Source organism: Cornus florida, unplaced genomic scaffold (genome assembly GCF_030987335.1).
Source record: "Cornus florida cultivar Cherokee Brave unplaced genomic scaffold, ASM3098733v1 CherokeeBrave_3.0.0_Hap2_Chr11, whole genome shotgun sequence".
Classification (NCBI taxonomy): Eukaryota; Viridiplantae; Streptophyta; class Magnoliopsida; order Cornales; family Cornaceae; genus Cornus; species Cornus florida.
Genome location: NW_026775581.1, coordinates 1,419,298 through 1,432,054, shown reverse-complemented (window position 1 = coordinate 1,432,054; position 12,757 = coordinate 1,419,298). Strand labels below are relative to the sequence as shown.

At 37.9% G+C, this 12,757-nt stretch overlaps 1 non-coding gene across 1 annotated transcript; it reads left to right on the top strand.

Moving 5' to 3' along the window:
• The first annotated feature begins 9,375 nt into the window (after positions 1–9,375).
• LOC132287519 (small nucleolar RNA R71) lies at positions 9,376–9,484 on the top strand. Its single transcript, XR_009473053.1, has one exon. It is a non-coding gene; the product is annotated as a small nucleolar RNA R71 (small nucleolar RNA).
• Positions 9,485–12,757: the final 3,273 nt, after the last annotated feature.

The window sequence follows — 12,757 nt, the reverse complement described above, 5'->3', positions numbered from 1 at the left end:
TGTGGTAAGCTTTGCCATTATGTCTCAAATTATCTAACTTCAAAAGGGCAAAATCAGAGAAAGAATGAAGGGGGAAACTTCAAGGGAAGATTTGGAAGGAAGGGTCTTATCTTAGATTAGGATTCAGTCCCAGAAGAAGACAAACCTGAAGAATCACAAGAATATGAGTGCTTGTTCATAGCTATTGGTGTTTATCGTTACGGCACCAACGTTTAAAGGTGCATTAAGAGTGTGAGTGTGCAATGTATCCAAGTTTTAAATTTATAAAAGCCACTACTACCTCTAACTAAAAATATAGTTAGGGTGAGTAGGGATCGTCCCAAGGGATTGCGGGCGTGCTTGCAATGAAAACAATGTATAGGGTTAGTAGGTCGAATGATCAAAAGATGGTTGGATTGGTTGATTAAACAACAATGCAAATGAAATTAAAGCAAATAAAAGGTAACAATTTAGAATGTAGGGAAAAAGATATAGAGGAGAGGACCTGGGGTACTAGAGCTCACCACTAAGATTGACTCCACTAGACACTAGCAATTGTATATCAATGGGGGAAATTGAATTGTAAATTGTGTGTGTGTGTGTGACATTAATTGAAACTAGGCATGGATGGCAATTAAGTATAGATTGTCTAGCCAATTCAAATGGAAAGCACAACCTATCAAATGAGACCAAAATCCATTCAATGAAACCACAATTTATGCACACACAACTATCTAGAAGCATACACCATTTGCATTCATAAGTATGGAACACCAAGGAACAAGAATAGATTGTCCATCTATCTATGAATCTAAAGCAACTACACTACAACTACACTAAAGACATGGAAATTAAACTAAGTAAGCTAAAGGTGTGGTATAATCCATTAATAAACAAGTGTGAACCATTAAATAAATTACAAGAGTGTTCAATTAAGTATTATGTTTTGACTATCTCTAGATTAACTTCATCCATACACATAGACATGCATAAACTCCATTAAATCTAAAGAAAATCACATGAATCATCCATTCTAGTATACATAAAATTATGGTTAGAAATAGAAAATCAATTGAAAGCATTAATCCATACACATCAAGTAGAAACCATAAGATATATATATAAATCCAAGATCAAAACATTTATTACAAGCAAATCCCCAAAAATATATAAAACACTAGGTCTAGGAAGCAAACTTAGGGGCTACTCTAGCCCCAAGTAGATGTCTAGCCACTCATTGAAGTAGTCATCCAACCCTCAAGGGCTATCTCCATGGTAGGCATGACCTCCTTCTTGATGGAAACCCTAGAAGAATGGAAGAACTCCCAAAGATGTGTAAAAGCTCTCTAGTCTCTAGCCTCTAGCCTCCTCTCCAAGATATGAGATATGATATGTGTATTGAAGATATGATGATCCTTTGATATAAATGGCTCAAAATCCTTATATAGGAGGCTTAAGTGTCACACCCAATGGTTTGGATTCGTGCACTAGGGTCCTTGCAATGATTGCACCTTGAGCCAACTTTTAATGAGCTGGAGTTTATTTTATTTTGGACTTGAGGAGGTTCGATCGATTGAACTGTGTTGAGATTGATCGAACTAAGGTAAGATCCATCGAATGCTGTAGAGATCGATCATCCTTGGTAGCGCCTTTTTGAATAAAGACAAATCTCTGAGATATTTTGGGAAAGAGACAAAAGTGGTAGGTGGGTTGGTAGGTGTGGATAAGATCGAATAATTTCGATCGATCGAAGATAAGTTGGATCGATCGAACATGGTGGAATCTTTTGGATAAAGACAAAGGCTTGGATCCATCTCGAAGTGTCTAGATCGATGTTGCTCTGATCAGTCGAAGGAATGTTGAGATCGATCGAACTTGTTGATTTTCCACACTTTGCTTCATTTTGCTTCCACTTTACTCCTTTCTTCTATTTAGCTTGGGATTGCTTCTTTTAAGCTCTTATTTGACTGAATTAACTTATTTTTGGTATAAGTACCTAAAAAGGGCAATAACATGAAATTAGTCTAAGATAGCAAAATAAGATAGATAAAGGTCCTAAAATACCTAAGTTTAAGGGGTTTAATTATGCACTTTTCAGCGCTCATCACACCCCCAAACTTAAATATTGCTAGTCCAACTACGATGTAAAGGAATGAAATGAAGGACCATACAATTATGAACTAGAAAGCAATAATTGGATAACGCCACTTTCGTAGGGAACATGACTGCATTTAGCATACGCAACAAACCTTTTAAACCCCTAGGATACCCCAAGTGAACGAGTGAAGTCTCGTGAGGGTTTCCAAAAATGATACCCATAAACATTAAGCTCATTATCACAAAAGAGACACCAATATTGCAAACAAGCATTGGGAGAAAACTATCTTAAGTATGCAATTTTTCAACCATTTCCAAGCAATCTCCCAAAATTTTAACATCAAGCAAACAAGTATGGTCCTCCACACATCAAGAAAATGATCATGCAAATCAAAACAACTCTAGAATCCTTTTTGAGTGGACCGGTATAAAATATGTTGCTATCTAAGCCAACTAAAGAAATGATCAAATCCTTACCCTCAAACTAGCGCACAAATCTAGTACCGATCATCAAGACAAAGAGTGGATCTTTTATTAAAGCTTTATTGATCTAGGTGTGCTTATTCTTTTCACTCGATTATTATTTTTTATTTTAATTTTGTTTTTTTGTTTTTTTTTAGCCCTAAGGATCAAAGATGGAAGCATAGTGCAATGTGTTGATTTATTAAGCTTTCTAGCGATCCATGAGGTCGAGCATTAGTCAATGACTCCCAAACCGGAAGGCTTTAGGGCAATAGGTGTTTAAATACCCAGAAGGACTTACAAGCTCAAATCAACTAGGCTACAGATCAAAATAACCTCCATCTAATCATTTCCCACTTCTCAACTTTGGGAGAAGTCTTCACTTTTTATTGCTTTTGCAACCTTTTTTTTTTTTTTTCATAGCATTAAATTATTAACCCAAAGTTTGGGCCCTCCACCTTTCGGCGCGAGAAATTCAGTGCTTGATGAGGCTAGAATCCCAGCTACTTAATGAAAAGGGTTTGTTATCCACCTTTATCAAAATGAAAGCTTTCAATGCACTACTAGTCCAATTGGGATATAACCAATTCAATAATCAACAAAGCATGTATCCCATAAATGAATGCTAGTGTGCACCTGTGCTAGCGTAGAATCCTAGATTGAATCTCAAAACAATCACAAAATCAGGATGATGTGGACCACAAGTGCAAACATGATATCAATTTTTTGAAAAATTTACTCCTAAATGGCATTCACAAGGCATACAAGGAGTATTGGACTCTCAAGTCAAGTAATTTTTAAATTTTAAGCAATATAGTCCTCAAAAGATCAAAATCATAGCTAGTTATGGACCAATGATAGAAAATCCCTCAAATACACAAGTCATGCTTAAAATTTTGAATTGAAAGCAAATATTACAATAAACACCCATTACCCCCAAACTTAAATGGCACAGTGTCCTCAATGTGCAAAGAGAACAAAAGGAAAGAGTATATTAGTGCAAGTAAGACAAAGAATGGCCGGGACACAAATATCCAAAGTGGGTGGTACAACCTTCCCAAACTTGGAATTGACTGTGGTCCTGAAAAGATGGCACTTGGATAAAACTTATTAGATAACAAAGGGATAATAATAGTGCTCAGTGGACATGCAAGTGTAAATGGGATAGTAAATGAAGTAAAGAGAGATGAATAAGGTGGTCCTGAAAAAATTTAGGCAGCGCTCTCTCTCACTGAAGTCACTGGGATGTACCTGATAAATGGAGTCAATCATAGATAAATGTATCAATATAAAATCCAGACATCCAAAAATATCATGCATAGAAAAAAAAAAAATAATGTACAGCACATCACAGTATCAGGGCCAACAGATTGGCCGCAAAAATATCATATCAGTAGTAATGTAACAGTAATGTATCACAGATATATCAAATGAGGAGAGTAAAGAGATAGAGAAATCAGGCAGAGGAGGTAGGGCGAGCGGGGCGTGATCCCTGGATATCTCTGGATATGTCACGCAGCGCAGCTAAGATATCTGTACGGAGAGTAGAAATGTCTGCTCTGAGAGAGACTATTACATCCTCCAGTGACTGGACACGCTCTCCTAGGCCGGGTGTCCGAACTGGAGCCTAAGGAATGACTGGATCATGAAATTGTGCTACATCCTGATCGTGCTCCTGGGAATGAACTGGCAACCCAACAGGAGAGTGATGCTGTAAATCCTCTGGAGGCTGCTACTCCAGGTCTATATCCATATATACTGCAGCCGCCGGTGCGTTTGCTAGATCGTCCGCTGCTGCTGCCATCTCCACTTCCTCAACCTCTGCAGCCTCCTTTGCTGCTAAGATAGCGACCTCCTCCAAGCTCTTGATAAGAGCATTGTAACTCTTGTTCCAGTCCTTCTTGCCTTAGTGGCAAACCCTTGACTCAGAACGCTCATGTGGATGGAAAGGGTAGTGCTGGTCCCGAAGGATCTGAGTAATAAGATGAGCAAAGGGGAGATACTTAGCCCGCTTGGGCTTGCCCTTGCTGATATAATCTGTATATAGCTTCATCATAACACTGCAGTAGAGTGCAGGAATGGAGAACCAGTGCCAATATAGAAGGCATAAAGGGCTACTAGAAAATCAGAATGCCTCTGAATCTTATGCCTCACCATAAACACATTTCGGTACAAGACTGAATCAAATAACCATAAGTCATTGGGCAGATAAGTTCGGGTGGCGAAAGTCTCGCCAGCTGCGTAATGGCTAGTAAGGGCAAAGGCCATGTCTGCATCAGAAGGCCTCCTTAGAATAGGATAATTAAGACAGATATGTGGGCACCGAGAAGAAGTGGCTAAAGTGTCGACTGTGATGATGATAGGGTGGCCGTCAATGGTAGTCCACAGCTCTGACAGATTACCTGGGGCCGGCCGGAGGTTCTGGAAGAACATCCGAACAAGCTGCGGAAAACAGGATAAGTAACTGGCGCCAGAAAGGCTAAAATGCCGCGCTGCTCAATGTCGTCAAAAGCTACCAGGGTCAGGACTGACCGGGAGAAGAAAGCTATGTCAAATACGGACTCATGGGACACAGAAAGGCGTCTGAACTTCCAAATAGGGCGGTCTCGGACCTGGCCAGGCTATGCCAGTGGTGGAGAAGGAGAAGATATATGCTTATCCTTATCAGAATAGGATGAAGATGCAGAAGCGGTAGAGGCAAAACGGTTAGACTAAGCCGGAGCTGGCTCCTCATACTCCTGTAACTGCTCATGCTGCTCAATCTGCTTTGGATCCTAGGCATGAGAAGGCTCTACGGGCTCCTCTATATGCTGTCGTACTCTCCTCGGATACTTTCAACGGGTGACTATCTTAACCCGTGCCATGGCCTGCAAAACAGAAAAGAAACACTTGCAATATAAGTTAGTAACAGATAATAGAGAATTGAAGCACAGTATATAGAAATATGTTTGTCAAGTAAGATAGACAACTCAGAGTAATTGACATGAATCTATGCAAGTGATGACGCAACCAAGTAAACAGTGACTAAGTGAAGCATGCTGAACAGTGTAAGTATGGAATGCATCCAATGTGAAAAACACAGGCATTAGGTATTAATAAAATACCATGGAACACTATGGATGGTGTGTGAAGTGTGCATATGCAAATCTGTGAAGTTCGATCGATCAGGAAAATATGAGATCGATCTTTCTTAGGTCAATCAGGACTAAGTTCGATCGATTTTTCTCTGATCGATCAGAGAAAACTTCGATCGATCGAACTGCTGCGAGAAATTCGAAAAGTCACAGATCTGTGACGTGGCTGACACGGGGGGTACCCAAGCAAGCTTGTGGGTCCCCCTACACCTCAACAACACAAAAATGGTCATTTGAATAGGCACGTGACCCCCAAAATGGGATTCGGAATGAAAATATATACAAAAATACATAGATATATATACATATATATACATGTGCTTTATCAATTAAAAAATGGAAACATTCAATCATGAAGCATGGAAAACATCTAAAACATATGATTGAAGCTCAAAATCCAACAAATACAACTCAAACTTACCAAATCGGGGAGAGAAGTAGATCTAGAGAGAGAGAGATGAAATCTGAGATGAGGGAGAGAGATTCAAAGCTCTGGAAGCTCGCCGGAGGTTGGGAAAAAGGGTTACAGCGGCGAAAGGGAGCTAAGGTTGAGATCAATGTGTAAGTCGATCAAAATAACCCTTGGCTTCTATTTTTAAAAATTGTTTCCGACATGTTCGATCGATCTAGAAAAATCTCAGATCGATCGAACATAGATCGATCTTTAAGAACACAGATCGATCTAAGCTCAAAACGACATAGTATTTTTGAAATTTTTGAAAATTTTTTGAATTTTAAATATATTTATTATTATTTTTTTTTTTGGATTTTTTGAAAATAAAAATAAAAATAAAAATGTTTTTGGATTTTTTTTTTGAAAATAAAAAAAAATAAAAATAAAGGAAAAATATTTTTGTATTATATATATATATATATATATATATATATATATATATTTAAAAAATTCCTTAAAACTAAAAATATTTCTGAAATTTTTGAAAATAAAATAAAATAAAATAGAATTTGAATATATATATATATATATATTATAAATACATCAAAATTCAAAAAGGCAAGTCAAAGTCAAAGCCAATAAATGGACACAGATCGATCATTCAAAGTTCGATCTGGAAGATACTTCGATCGATCGAATAGGTGAAAACTTGCAGACAAGTTTGATCGATACACAGAAAGGCCTTTTTCATAGGTTTTAAAAAAATTTCTAAGTATGGAATGAAAATCGATCTGAGGGAAATTTTGATCGATCTTGGAGCACTTAGATCGATCTGAACTGAAGTTCGTTTGATACACAGAGAGCTGAAATATGTAGGAAATTCTCGATCGATGGAACTGAGGGCTGATTGGATACAGGGATGAATGTTCGATCGATCGAACCTCTTTTGAGATCGATCGAACAAGTGAAAAATGCCTATTTTTATAATGAGCCTGCATTCTCAATCATAGTTCCTAGCCATGTGTATAAACCCAGAATATATCTAGATGACGCAAGAAATGAAAGGTAAAATAGAAATGAGGGAAGAATAGGGTTGTAAACCCTACGAAGAATTGCTAGTCTTTAACATTTCTAGCAAGACGTTTGGCTCTTTTTGCCCGGATCAAATATCTTGTTATGCATCCCCTCCTTGACAGGGTGAATGGATTTTTAAATCCCACCCAATAAATGGTTCTCTAGAGAACTTGTTGGATTTGATTCAAAAAACATTGATAGTCCTTGGTCTACGCAACTCTTGGGCTTCCATGCCCTTTCAACACAAGGTTTTGAAACAACAATTCTTGAATTCAAGTTTGAAGATGAACTCTTAGAACTTCCACTTCCAAGCAAAGACTTAACTTTTTCAAGTTCATTGGCTATACATTTTTCAACAACACACACTTCTTCATGCTTGTCTATTGAATTTGGGGTTGGATTAAAGATGTTTAACTTCACCTTCATGTGGTTAAATGAGATTTTCATTATCCCCGTCCTACAATTGATGTTGGCATTTGCGGTTGCCAAGAAGGAACGGCCAAGGATAACTGGAATTTGGTTTTTGGGATTCGGAACTAGTTTTGTGTCTATGATAACGAAATCAACGGGGAAGAAGAACTTATCAATCTTAATCAAAACATCCTCAATGATACCCCTGGGCTTTTTGATGGATCGATCGGCAAGTTGTAAAACCATCGATGTCGATTTCAAGTTTCCTAAGCCCAATTTGACATATACTGAATATAGAAGAAGGTTAACACTTGCTCCTAAGTCTAGAAGAGCCCAATTAATGACATGGTCACCAATGATGCAAGATGTAGTAGGTGAACCGGGGTCCTTAAACTTTGGGAGTGTGTTATGTTGTAAAATGGAGCTCACTTGCTCGATCAAGACCACTTTCCTTGGTGCTTGGCTTTTGTTCTTCCTCTTTTGGGTGCAAAGATCGTTCAAAAATTTAGCATAAGCCAGAATTTGTTTGATTGCATCCAAAGCGGAAGATTAATTTTCACTTGCCTAAACACATCAATGATTTCATTAGTCTTGGTCTTTTGTTTCTCAAGAGAAATGGATCCTTTCAAGGCATCCGGAAATGGAGCTTTAGGCTTAAAAGCTTTTTCAAAATCTTTCTTTGAAGAATCTTTAACACAAGAATTTTTCAAACTGTCAAAAGAATTTTTCAAATCATCTTTCAAAACTTTGTTCAAATCATTTTCCATTACTTTTTCAACAAAGGGGTTATGCACATGCAATGAAGGAGGAATAGGATGTGAAACGGGACGGGTGTCAACTTTTGGTTGTACTGGTTCACTCTTTTCATTGGGCATACTCACTTGGTTGTCCACAATTCTCCCACTTCTCAAGGTTGTTACCGCATTGACATGTTTGATTGTGTGACCTTCCGATGAAGAATGAATCTCTACAACACGTTGTTGCTTTGGTGGTGCATTTAAAGGCATCTTCCCTTTCTCTATAGCATTCAAAGTACTAGCTATTTGCCCGACTTAGGTTTCTAGCTTAGCAATGGATTGGGAATGGGAATGAAGCAATTGAGTGTTCGCCTCTAGAGTGCCTAAAGCGGTCAACACTTTCTCCTCAAAAGCGGGACTCCTAGAATTTCCTTGGAAATACGATGATTGGTTAGGGAAATGAGAATTAGAGAATTGATTTCCGTGTGATGATTGAAAAGAAGATTTATAACCTTGGGAACCTTGACTTTGCATCGGTGGTGGAACATACTTTCCTTGAAAACCACCTTGGGGAGGGTTTGAGCCTTCCCCTTGGCTTTTCCAAGAGAAGTTTGGATGGTTCCTCCAATTTGAATTGTAATGAGTTCCATAGGGATTATTCCTTTGTTTTACAAATGTAACATTGACTTGCTCATGGTTTTCACTTGGCACATGTCCATGGGGACAATTGGAAGTAGAATGTAAAACACTTGAACAAGTCATGCAAGATTCATTTGATGCACGCTGAGAATCGTTAGGGGAGGAAGACATTTGATTCACCGAAGTTTGGTTAATCAAAAATTGATCAAACCTTTGAGATAAGGATTTCATCTCGGCGGCTATGTCATTGGAATTGTTAACTTAATATAAGCCGACGTTCTTCCTTCCACCTTGATTTCTACCATTTTTAGAAGATAAAGATCTATGCATTGAATTCTCACTCATACTTTCATACAATTGCCACACATCATCCTCATGCTTGTCAAGATAAGAACCACCCATAGATGCATTAACCATACCCTTGTAACCATACCCTTGCCACTTAGGTATGTCATGATGTGGGCACTTCCTAAGCAAGTCATTAAACCTTTCCCATGCCTCATGAAACATTTCCCCATCCCCTTAAGAAAATTCAAAAATAGAAGTTCTCATAGCATTGGTCTTCGAAACCGGATAGTATTTCTTCAAGAACTCTTGTTGCATTTCTGCCCAAGAAGTTATCGAAAAAGGCCTAAGATTGTTAAACCAATATTTTGCTTTGTCTTTAAGGGTAAAAGGAAAAAGTTTGAGTCTTAACACTTATTCTGGCATGTTCGTGTATTTCACGGTGGAACACACTTCAAGAAACTCATCTAAATGCTTATAAGGTTCTTCACTTGGAAGTCCATGATAGTTGGGAAGCATTTGAATGGTTTGTTGTTTAATCTCATAGTGATATGCTCTAAATGGGGGCAATTGAATGTATGTAGGTGCATTGTATTCATTAGGCACATAATGATCTCTTAAAGCAATAGGAGGATTCACAACCAGTGGTGCCACTCGAACACCTTGGTTGCCTTGCATAATGGGAGGTTATGGAGCAAAAATTGGCCAAGGCATTCCCAATGGAATTTGGCCTTGTTGTTGTGGTGGGATGAATGGTTTTAGCATGCCTAATGGTAGTTGAATATTTTCATGATGCGCATTAGGGTGGAGGATGCCTTGTTGGTCTGTGTGACCAAGGTCCTCCACATGGTCGTTATTCAATTCCTTTATTAGTGAAATGGAGTGATGAGAACTACCTCTTCCCCTAGGATTATGAACAACCGATTCAAGATGCAAATTAGGAGGGATAAGAGTAGGATTTAATGACCTACGACCATGCATGCACTAGTAAAACAAATAACAAGCAAATAACAATCACTTCACCCCCACAACAAATCAATCAACAAATATTCTTCACATACATTGGTCCCACACTCCCATGTTTGAACAATATGCAAAGTAAAAGTAAATTGCCTCCACGCGGGCTCACGATTTAGCAATGAAATGAAAAACTTGCCACTACGCTGGCCGACGATTTAACTAGAGATTGAGTTAGAAAGATCTCATAAAGGGTCCTTAAGCAACTTCAAATTAACTTTCAAGTTTCAAGCCTTGCTATGCTTTGCAAATTTTTAGATTTTAGCTCATTTTGCTTTTACTTAGCTTCACTTGGCTTCCTTGCTTCATTTGCTCTTTAATTCCCTTTGCTTGACTCTCTTAGCTCAATGCACCTAGCTAATCAAGAATACACACGATAAGTAACAAAAAAGAAAATAAAGTAAAGACACGATCAAAAGTATACTAATTCCTATTTGCTTCCAAAACACGGCGTTGCCAATTGAATCCCCGGCAACGGTGCCAAAAACTTGGTGTTTATCGTCATGGCACCAACATTTAAAGATGCACTAAGAGTGTGAGTGTGCAATGTGGCCAAGTTTTAAATTTAAAAAAGCCAATACTACCTCTAACTAAAAATATAGCTAGGGTGAGTAGGGATCGTCCCAAGGGATTGTGGGCATGCTTGCATTGGAAACAATGTATAGGGTTAGTAGGTCGAATGATCAAAAGATGGTTGGATTGGTTGATTAAACTACAATGCATATGAAATTAAAGCAAGTAAAATGTAACAATTTAGAATGTAGGGAAAACGATATAGAGGAGAGGACTTGGGGTACTAGAGCTCACCACTAAGCTTGACTCCACTAGCAATTGTATATCAATGGGGGAAATTGAATTGTAACTTATGTGTGTGTGTGACATTAATTGAAACTAAGGATGGATGGAAAATAAGTATAGATTGTCTAGCCAATTCAAATGGAAAGTACAACCTATCAAATGAGACCAAAATCCATTCAATGAAAACATAATTTATGCACACACAACTATCTAGAAGCATACACCATTTGCATTCATAAGTATGGAACAGCAAGGAACAAGAATAGATTGTCCACCTATCTATGAATCTAAAGCAACTACACTACAACTACACTAAAGACATAGAAATTAAACTAAGTAAGCTAAATGTGTGGCACAATCCATCAAGAAACAAGTGTGAACCATCAAATAAATTACAAGAGTGTTCAATTAAGGATTATATTTTGACCACCCACAGATTAACTACATCCATACATATAGACATGCATAAACTCCACTAAATCTAGAGAAAGGCACATGAATTATCCATTCTAGCATACATAGGCATATGGTTAGAAATAGATAATCAATTGAAAGCATTAATCCATACACATCAGGTAGAAACCACAAGATATATATATAAATCCAAGATTAAAACATTTATTACAAGCAAATCCCCAAAAATATACAAAACACTAGGTCTAGGAAGCAAACTTAGGGGCTACTCTAGCCCCAAGTAGATGTCTAGCCACTCATTGAAGTAGTTATCCAACCCTCAAAGGCTATCTCTATGGTAGGCATGACCTCCTTCTTATTGGAAACCCTAGAAGAATGGAAGAACTCCGAAAGATGTGTAAAAGCTCTTTAGTTTCTAGCCTCATCTCCAAGATATGAGATATGATATGTGTATTGAAGATATGAAGATCCTTTGATATGAATGGCTCAAAATCCTTATATAGGAGGCTCAAGTGTCACACCCAATGGTCTGGATTCGTGCACTAGGGTCCTTGCAATGATTGCACCATGAGCCAACTTTTAAAGAGTTGGAGTTTATTTTATTTTGGACTTGAGGAGGTTTGATCGATCGAACTGTGTTGAGATCAATCAAACTGAGGTGAGATCCATCGAATGCTGCAGAGATCGATCATCCTTGGCAACGCCTTTTTGAATAAAGACAAATCTCTGAGATATTTTGGGATATTTTTGGAAAGAGACAAAAGTGGTAGGTGGGTTGGTAGGTGTGGATAAGATCGAATAATATCGATCGATCGAAGATAAGTTGGATCGATCGAACATGGTGGAATCTTTTAGATAAGGACAAAGGCTTAGATCAATCTTGAAGTGTCCAGATCGATGTTACTCCGATCAATCGAAGGAATGTTGAGATCGATCGAACTTGCTGATTTTCCACACTTTGCTTCATTTTGCTTCCACTTTACTCCTTTCTTCCATTCAGCTTAGGATTGCTTCTTTTAAGCTCTTATTTGGCTGAATTAACTTATTTTTGGGATAAGTACCTAAAAAGGGCAATAACATGAAATTAGTCTAAGATGGAAAAATAAGATAGTTAAAGGTCCTAGAATACCTAAACTTAAGGGGTTTAATTGCGCACTTTCAGCGCTCATCAGCTAATCTTAAAACACCACAAGCTGTAACTAAAGTTGAAGAAGATAGTGACCTAAAGATTGAAGAAATACTTGTAGAGTGTGACAGACTTGCTGTGAAGTGTAATTAACAGAAGTCTTAGATAAAAACCCTTAATTCAGAATTAC